Source organism: Phocoena sinus, chromosome 7, assembly GCF_008692025.1.
Source record: "Phocoena sinus isolate mPhoSin1 chromosome 7, mPhoSin1.pri, whole genome shotgun sequence".
NCBI classification, from domain to species: domain Eukaryota; kingdom Metazoa; phylum Chordata; class Mammalia; order Artiodactyla; family Phocoenidae; genus Phocoena; species Phocoena sinus.
Window position 1 is genome coordinate 41,014,261 of NC_045769.1, and position 10,540 is coordinate 41,024,800.

At 35.9% G+C, this 10,540-nt stretch overlaps 1 pseudogene; it reads left to right on the forward strand.

Moving 5' to 3' along the window:
• LOC116756343 overlaps window positions 1-7,749 on the forward strand; it is a 183,740-nt pseudogene extending 175,991 nt beyond the window's left edge.
• Window positions 7,750-10,540: the final 2,791 nt, after the last annotated feature.

The window sequence follows — 10,540 nt, forward strand, 5'->3', positions numbered from 1 at the left end:
CCATTCCAATTTTTTCTTCCTTGACATCTTATCTTCATTCCTGATACAGGTAAGATAAAGCAGAGCCTAAATACCCAGGTATATTTGCAAAAGCTTAGAACATGAAGAAATTGTATGATTTCTTCATGAATGATAGGGGATGGATTTAAACCCAGGCATGATGACCCACAGTTAAGCATTTTCTCAGTCTGCTTTAAGAAAAACATTTCAAAACCCAGTCACTCCTATGGGTTTAATAACAAAAAGTTGTTGGAGTCCTAAATTCCAGTGCTTGTGAATGTGGCCTTATTTATAAATAGGGTCCTTGAAGATGATCAATTTAAGACGAGTTCAATAGAGGGAGTTCTAATCCTATATGATTACATCCTGAAAATAAGGAGGGGATTTGGGCATGGAGACAGACATACACACACACACAGACATACACACACACACACACACACACACACACACACAACTCCATATGAAGATGAAGGCAGAGGCCAGGTTGATGCACATACAAGCCAGGAAACACCAAAGAGTGCATGCAAATCACCAGAAACAGATTCTCCCTCACAGGCCTCAGTAGGAACTAAACCTGCGGACACCTTGATCTCGGACTTCTAGTCTCCAGAACTGTGAAACAATAAATTGTTGTTTAAGCCACACAGTTTTTGATGCTTTGTTATGGCAGCCCAGCAAATTAATAGAATCACAAAAGTAAGGTGTTATTAAATTTCTACATTATGCTATATTTCTATATAGATCAAAAATAGTGTTAAATTTTTCTCTTCCTATTTAACTCATTTGTGAAAGATAAAAAAAGTGTAACTCATTATGTACTTAATGGTCCAGACATTTAAAATACCAAACATTAATACCATGTATTAGAATAAAAACAAAGTACATCATAAACTAAATAAGAGATTAGAACAGTAGGTCATTATAAGAAAACAGAACATATTGGACTTAGGTAAAAATAACAACCTCTGGGTTGAACAATTTATACTAAGTAAAGAAGAAGGATTTTAATGACATAATGTAAAAGCTTGTCTAATGGGGAAAACTTGGCAAGCAGAGGGTTTAGAGAGAAGTGCCCACCTCAGTTATTTTGAAGGTAAGTGTTTCTAAAGTTATTCTAAAATTTAATTTGGTTTAATTAAGTGAAAGGACTCTTTTGGCTCTGTGTGCATACAGGTGGGAATCAGTGAAAGCTGTTTATTCTTTGGTTCTACACATAAAATTTTCATGGTGAGGTTACTTCTATATTTTAAAGAGGAACACTAAAAGTAGAAACTGCCATACTGTATAAAAGGGGAATAAAAATGTTCTTTAATTCCTAAGGGAATTGCTTTCCTATTCTTTTATTTTTTTTCCAGTTTCAATAAAATATAACACTTTTGGCTTCCAGGATTTAAATCAAAGTTTTTTTATGTTGAAAACAAGAAATATTTTCTTAAATTCACTTATAAAAACTGACCTTTGTAAATTTATTTCAATCTTAGAAATCCTAGAGTGCCAATGAATTTGCTGAAAATCTACCAAGCAATGGATTCTGAAAAGATGCGATATATTTATTAACTAAAATGCCTCTCAGTATTATTCTTCGTCATTTCACCTTGGTGAAAATAAGTCTTAGAAAGATTTAATATTTTCATGACAAAATTAACCTAAAGTTATTAAGCCATTTTAGACCCCATGATTCCATGTCTTTCATTCCCTTACTCAAGACTAAACTCTTTTTTTTCTTAGTTACTTGCCAAATATATATTATTCCACTGTTATACAGCTCAAATTTCACTTCTTTTTTTAAGCTTTTCTGGTTACTTTTTCTCCCACCTCCCCAGAGTTCAGTACTCAATCTGAGTGCTTATTTTATCCCTGCCAATACCTTACTTGCAATGTTTGTGTCATAACTATCTGCAAATATGTCTTTCTCCATTGATAAACACGTGTTATTTTAGGGTAAGAAATTTTATTCTGGTTATCTTTTTATTCTTATGATGTATCATAGTGCTGCATGATAGTCTACACAATGATGTTTACTAAGTGAATTAATAAAGTCATGTTTTCGTTACATATTAGCCAAAGGTCACAGGTCATTGTACATACCTCACCCATGAGTTTTGTTATTCCCTGTAGCTAGATGATTTGTACATCTTGGGTTTCCCAGGACAGTCCTGTGCTTTTTGTTTTTAATTAAGATATAGTTGATGTATAATATTACATAAGTTACAGGTGTACAACATAGTGATTCACAATTTTTAAAGGTTATACTCCATTTGTATTATTATAAAATATTGGCTGTGTTCCCTGTGTTGTACAATACATCCTTGAGGCTTATTTTATACATAATAATTTGTACCTCCTTAATCCCCTACCCCTGTCTTTTCCCTCACCCCCTTCCCTCTCCCCACTGGTAATCACTAGTTTGTTCTCTATATCTGTATGTTTCCTTTTTGTTATATTCACTAGTTCTACTTTTTTAGAATCTGCATACAAGTGATATCATACAGTATTTGGCTTTCTCTGTCTGACTTATTTCACTTAGCCTAATATCCTCCAAGTCCATTCATGTTGTTGCAAATGGCAAAACTTCATTCTTTTTTTATGGCTAAGTAGTATTCATTGTATACATATATACCACATCGTATTTATCCATTTATCTGTTGACACTTAGGTTGCTTCCATACCTTGGTGATTGTAAACAATGCTGCTATGAACACTGGGATGTATGTACCTTTTCAAATTAGTGTTTTTGTATTTTTCAGATATATACCCAGAAGTGGAATTGCTGGGTCATGTGGTAGTTCTATTTTTAGTTTTTTGAGAAACTGCCATACTGTTTTTCACAGTGGCTATGCCAATTTACATTCCCACCAACAATGTACAAGTGTTTTCTCCACATCCTTTCCAACATTTGTTATTTGTGGTCTTTTTGATGATTGCCATTCTGACAGGTGTGAGGTGATATCTCATTGTGGTTTTAATTTTCATTTCTCTGATTAGTAACAATGTGGAGCATCTTTTCATGTGCCTGTTGGCTATCTGTATGTTTTCTTTGAAAAAATGTCAATTCAGGACTTCTGCCCATTTTTTAATCGAGTTGACTGGGTTTTCTTGATGTTGACTTGTATGAGTTGTTCATATATTTTGGATATCAACCCTTCATTGGTCATATCATTAGCAAATATTTTCTCCCATTCAGTAGGTTGTCTTTTTTGTTTTGTTGATAATTTCCTTTGCAGGACAGTGCTGGTTTATACCTATTATCCTGGCATCCTGTCTGGCTTAGGCTTTTTCCAGATTTATCATTTTTAAAGGGATTATTAATAATTACTTTAAAGTAAATTGGATAGATTGGGTGGGCCTTCAGTTTGTCTTTCTGCTTTAAGCCATGGTTTTATCCAGTTTGAGCCACTCATAGTGTGTGAGACATATTGCAGTGAATCGTGTCCTCATGTTAACCGGTTATTATATCTGAAAGATGAGCAGCAATTACTCATTTCTCTCTTTCCATCTTCTTCTAAAGAAAACAACTGACACTTCCCTTTCAAGAACAACATGCTGATGAAATCTTGTGTACTCTAACAGAGGCAAGTTGGGAGAGCTAACTTTCTCTGCTATGTGGAGAGTAGGAAGTGTTGGGTGCTGTTGCTTCTGCTGACCACGTAGTTTACAAATATGGTGCAGTTGGCTGTGCTGTGGCTTTCAAATCCAGCACTTGATCCTTTGAAAAGTCCGTGGATAGAAGTGACTTCTGATCAAGCTTGATGCAGTGGCTTAAACAATACTCTAGGTCTTGGTTTTTCTCTCATCTTATCTTGACTTTGTTTTCAGTGAGTAAGAACAACTACCCTCAGACTCTCTTTCTGGTAGCAAGATGGCAGTAGCTCCTAAATTTCTAGTTCAGGAGAAAAAAGAACTGCTACTTATAAATTCTCCAAATTTTCTGACATTCATTCAATAGACAGGTTCTGAATTTTCACCATTCAATATTTGCTTGATTTGTCTCATGCATGCTCCTCTTCTGAAGGAATCCAAGGGCAAATTCCCATGGAGACTCTAAAACTGACCTCAAATAATATCTAAAAGGAGAATGGATATAAGATAGCAAATAAAACTCTCTGTGACTCTGAGACCCTGGAATGTACTAGGTGTTCTATAATTATTAGTTTTCCTCTTTTTGCCATAAGTAAGGCCAACTGTGTAGGTATGCTCCCCAAAATCTGCTTACAAAATCAGTTTTAATCTTTCTGAGGTCAAATTTTCAAAAGGGTTTAATTCAAGATCTAGATCCAGGCTTATCCTATTCACCAGATCTAGCATCTAGCTGCCCTTCTGGGTTTCCACAGGCATTATAACAATGCACTACTGTCCACATTTGGCAAAAGAATAGTGTGGCTTTCTTACAAGCTCTTTGAACTTTATTAAAAAAAAAAACCTTTGGCATATTTCATCATCTATTAAATAAATATTACATTTTTATATGAGAATTTGTTAAAAGATTAGGGATAACTAGTTGGAAAAGAGGAGAAAAGAAAAAGAAAAAATACTATATTATAAAGTAATATCTTATTTTACCCAAGAATGGCAGTTAAATACCTGAATAAAAAAAATGGAAGAAGCTTATTACCTATAGCGTTTTTGCTTTTCTGGAGACAGATTCAATTGAGAATGATAACCTCAGAAGGATGGTCTGCTGACCCCTAAGTCGAGGCCTGACTTCATTTAAAGTTAGAGAAAACAAGAGTTTGCTGGGAAATGATGGGAGAATGCTACTAGTTTTCTTTCCATAGTTTCCTTTTTATATACTTTGCTTTAATCTTTGGAGAGACATTTTACAGTTCTGCTGCCCGTAAAAGTGATGTTTGAATGTATTCTACAAAAGTTGCAAAGCTGGTAACTCATAAAATATTCCTGAGGTTGGCAAGTTTCACAAGATGAAAGGTTCACACAGCTCTAACAAGTAACTGAAAAGGAGACTGGTGTAGTGGGCACCAGCACAGCCGTTTAAAGTCCCATGTTGGATACTGGACTGCAGTTTGAATTCTTGTCATGGGCCCAAGAAGATAAATATCATCCCCAACATGCTTATCCTTCATTGGTGTGTTTAAGCTTAATAGACCTTACTACAAAATAATTGAAAATATGAATAAAACAACCCTGTTTTTTGTCCTTTTTTTTCCCTCAAAAGAAGATGAAAATTCTACAATGAAGAGGATTTTCACATTTATATTTAGCTCATTTTGCTTAAGCTTGAAAAACACGTCTCTAGTTTCTGCCAGCACTTGTAACCAAGGAGAATGATTACCACATGCAGGTGTCACTGATTGGCTGGAATTGAAAGCTACAGATTGTCCTGGAGGCCTGAACTGATCTCTCTATCCCCTAATCTCCATTTACTTCTGCCAAATGCCATTAGAGAGCAGTCAGATCTGTTTTGACTGACAGCATAGCTAACAAGTAGGATCGATGTCAACATATAATTGGTGTTTATGGGGGAAATATATATATATATATATATAATAGATGAACATTGTCTGAAAATTATATTTCTACAAGTATATATTTTAAAAGATTAGTTATAAACATATTTTAACCAACTAAATGGACCTGCTGTTGAGAATTCTGCTTTCTATTCTAAATTTCCCAAAATACTTTGCAGTAGTACCTTAAGTAAGGAAAGGGGACATATATACACATATATATATAAACAAATAACAACAGAAACACACCTAATGAATAGACACTAAGATTTATGACATAAGGCTATAAAATACTTAAAAATAATTATAAGCCCTTGCAGATAATATATAAAAGCCTTATTCATTAAGTGGACTGTATCCACTTTATTTATAGAACATACAGAAACTCTCTTAATATGTCTTCATATAATCTTTGAGATTAATTGAAGGTTTCAATTCCCTTTTGAAAATATACCAACTGAATAACTGTGGCTAATAAGTGCCTCTCTTTTGCTCCACACCTTCTGCCCTTCTTACTTTACCTAATGAAACCATTGCTAGATGTTGTGTGAGGCCTTAGGATGTCTTTTATGCAAAATGTGGAAAATAAATCAGTAAACTAACTTTCAAAGAAAGGCTTTGTCCCTACATCATAAGGTGCATGTGTATGTTTTAACTTGAAATAAAATTTTTAAGGTATGCGTACATTTTTTGTTTGTATATGGTTCCTACTTTAACCTACTTTTCAATTAACTTACCAAATAATTGTTCCAATCGAGTAAGATAAGATGGCTCTTAAACTATATACTATAGAAGTATTGTGAATGCAGCATAAGACATAGAACTTTTAAAATATAATATAGTGATGGCACTGAAAATTATAATTTTATATTTTAAACATGTGTCTTCAATTCCTCTCATTCAGGATTCCTTTAACTTAGAAACTAAATATAAAGAAAATCTCAAGTGCAAATACTAGGAGGGCAGGGGAGATTAACTTTATATTTGCCAAATTTTTAGAGGCAGATTAAAACTTCTACCTATAACTCCCATTGCATCAAATGATACTGTCCTCTCCAGAAATTGATTAACAAAAATTCTACTATTAAAAATGAATTCCATTGTTTTTCCAAATCCTTCTGTTATGAATGAAGAATAAACCCATCAGAGCTTCAAGTTGGTGAACAAATGAAAGTGCTGGGACAGGTGGGTGACCAGAGGGTGTGGAAGGTCCACACCCCACCTCCCCATATCTTGCGCTATGCATCCCTTCTATTTGTCTGTTCTTTAGTTGTATCCTTTATAATAAACTGGCAAATAGCTCTTCAGATGCTGCATACTTGGCAAGGCACGTCAGTTTGATGTGGGAGTTCCGAAAGAGACCTCAGCTCTCACTGTTAATAGGCTCTGTGGCTCTGGTTTCCAGTCCATTGTGAATGGATGTCAGGAAATGTGTGTTAAAGATGCTGAAGTTGTCTTGTGTGGAACAGCCAAAAATATGGCTCCTTACTGTGTCAGAAACGTGCGTTTTAGAGCCAAGTTTTGATCAGATCTCAAGCTGGAAGATTCTTTGCGAGCAGCATTAACAGAGCAGCATCTCCAAATCCCCATGGGAATTACTGCAAAGAATCTTGCTGCAAAACATAAAATTAGCAGAGAAAAATGTAACAAATACACCCTGTAGTCAGAGCAGAGATGGAAAGCTGCTAAAGATGCTGGCTACTTTAATAATGAGATGGTACCAGTTGAGGTAAAGACAAGGACAGGAAAACAATGCAAGTCATGAGCCAGTTTGGTCCCAACGAGCCTGGAGCAGTTAAATAAACTTCCTCCAATTTTCAAGGACGAAGGGACCATCCGTGTAAGGAGTGTACCATAAGTATCTGATGCTTTCATAGCTAGTAAAGATGCTGCTAAAAAGCATAACATTACACTGACAAGAATTGTGAGCTGTTTTGTATCTAGATGTGATCTCTCTGTCATAGATATTGGTTTTGTCCCTACCTCCAATGGGGCACTAAAGAAAAGAAGACTGAGTCTTAAGGACGTGGATTTGGTAGAGGTAAATGGAGCTTTTCCTCCCCAATACTTGGCAGTTGAGAAGAGCTTGGATCTCGACCCAGGTATAACCAATTTAAATGGAAGAGCCATTACTTGGGATCAGCCATTGGGAGGATCTGGATCAAGCATTATTGCACACATGGTTCATGAAATAAGATGTGGAGGTGGAAAATGTGCAGGGGCATAAGCTTGCATTGGAGTTGGCCAAGTTATGACACTCAGCATGCAGAGCCCAGCCTGAGAAGAGAAAGGAGCCCACCATGGCCCACAGTTACTTTACTTGGCCAGGCCACGTTAGAACAGGGGACCTTTAGAGAAGCTGCTAAAACTGGCTATGCCCTGCCACTGAAACAGTGATTGAGTGTGATCAAGGGTTGATGAGGTAAAGATGTATTTATCATGAGTTAAGAGCTCAGGCCAGAAATAAGTTTTCTCAGATTTGCACTAAATATGATGTATTTCTGAACTGAAGTTTAATTATAGAAGGCCTTAAAAAAATTGCATTCTGGCCAATGACCACCACACATGCTTTAGATCATATGATTGCAAGGAAATTGAATGTGTTGCCTTAATTTCCAAAAATAAATAGATGAATGAATCCATGAATAAATACCCTTATGAGGAATTCTTAAATTTTCTCATGATTTTCTTTTTCCATTTTATACTTTACAATGGAATATTCCATTAACATTCTTTAATAGAAACAAGTGAGAGAGAGCAAGCCCCTGACATGCAGGCTGTGGCCTCACAACTCTCAGCCAGGCCTTGGTGTTGCTTCAAGCTGTCCTGGCACTCACAGCTAGGTTTCCGCGTCTCCTGCTGAAAATAAACTTTTTCACAGAACCTCAAATTCCGATAAGACCATTCTTTGATCTTTATGGATAAAGACAAAAACAAGACCATTCCTTAATCATGGCTGAGCATAGACAAAGCACTACCCAACCCACAGCTTCACAAGTATAACCATTCCCTGGTTAATATGAGCAATGGCTGTTTCTTCAATAATTACAGGACTAGCCTCACTCTGGTGTATCATTGTCATGGATAAGATGTTTTGAGATACCCTATCATAGAATTGCTTCCTGCTCCTGATAGGATACAATCCAGTGCAAGGTACTGCTTCCTTAAACACTCCTCCAAACAACTCAACCAAAGCCTAAATTGTATAATAGGCTTCTTTTTAATACCCACTGTGATGGTATTAATTTTACATGTCAATTTGACTAGGCTAAGGGACGCCCAGTTAGCTGGTAAAACATTCTTCTGGGTGTGTCTGTGAGGGTGTTTCTGGAAGAGATTAGCATTTGAATTGGTGAACTGAATAAAGCAGATGGCCCTCCCCAATGTAGGAAGGCATTATCCAATCTTTTGAGGGCCCTAAACAGAACACAAAGGCAGAGGAAGAATGAATTTGCTCTTTCTGCTTGAGCTGGGACATCTCCTGTCCTCAGTCATCAAACCTCCTGGTTCTCAGATCTTTGGACTTGGACTGCATTACACCACTGGCTCTGCTGGTTCTCTAGCTTGCAGATGGTAGGTTGTAGGACATCTTGGCCTCAAAACTTGCATGAGCCAGTTCCTATAATATCTCCCTCTCTCTCATTCTCTTTCTCTGAAAGTAGAGTGTTCCTATGAAAACGTTTGTAAGTTGAAATGGCCTAAAGCAAAGAAGCAATTTTTTCCTAAAAGTGAAAAACCTCTTTAGATTTCTGTTGGTTAGTGAAAACAGGTACTAATACAGGTCTTTCATAAAAACAAAGTGGCATAAAGCAAACGTTCAAAAAGCGAGGAATACCTGCGTATATATATATATAGTCTTTTGGTTCTCTTTTCTCTGGAGAACTCTAATACACCTTCTTACCAAGACACCTCACATTTCACCGTATGTATGCCCTAATGCTGCAAACAAGAATAAACACGGCGGTGTTCCTGGCAGGTTTTGGAGGTAGGGTGCTAACACAAAGAACAGAAAATAGATTGCATGTGTTTAAAGACTTAATTAGAATGGGGGATATATTACCTAAATCCTAGAGGAATGCAGTACAGGAAGATGGAAGAAATAGGCAGCAAAGATCAAATTTCTCTGCTCCCAGAATTTTACATAGCACAGCACTAGAGGGTATTGTGACTTATTGATTAAATTATCCAATTCAATAAAAGTATGGTGAATAGATGCAAGAAAGCTCTTTCTGCATTCTCTGTTTAAATTACAATTGAGTTTCCAGCTGGATATCTCCAAAACATAGTGGAAACCTTGTAGTGATGGTATTTGCCTTGCTCTATTTTGGGATTCTTTAGCAACATCACCTTATAGCAACAGCTGTTCAGAGTGCTGGGATTGGTATGAATATTTCTTCTACTGCTGGCAATTTGAAAGCTGTAAAATAATATTTTCAGTTCATTTCAGGTTCAGGTATCCCTAGGAGCAATTGTCTTCATGCAGTAGAAGGGACGGTACTAAGACTATAAAACAGAGATTCAGAAACTAAATACAAACTGCTGTTGGTTGAAAACTCCAACTGGGACTTTATTGCCAAACACCAGACATTAGAAGATCACTAGCTAAATTAGCCAGAGTAAACATCCTGAGGTACAAAACTAGTGCCAGCTCACTGAGCTAAGAATAAGACACATGGGTTGGCAGTAGGGCTGAGGAAAGACCTAAATAAATACGGATAAATGCAGTATCAGTTTCTGTATTGAAGGACACGATTTGAAAAAAAACAAAAAAATCCGAAAAATAAATTCAGCTATAAAGATGTAGAAGGGAATTTTTGGAAGGTTTATGCTCTTGATTAGAAAATAAATAGCTATATTAGGATTATATATTTTATGTGTAATTTAAGTGCTACTATAAGAACCTCATGGTAATCATTAAGATAAATTAACCTTAAATTAACAATCATACACGGAAAATTTAGATCTTTCATGGGATTTTTTTTTTTTTTTTTTTTTTAAACATCTTTATTGGGGTATAATTGCTTTACAATGGTGTGTTAGTTTCTGCTTTACAACAAAGTGAATCAGCTATA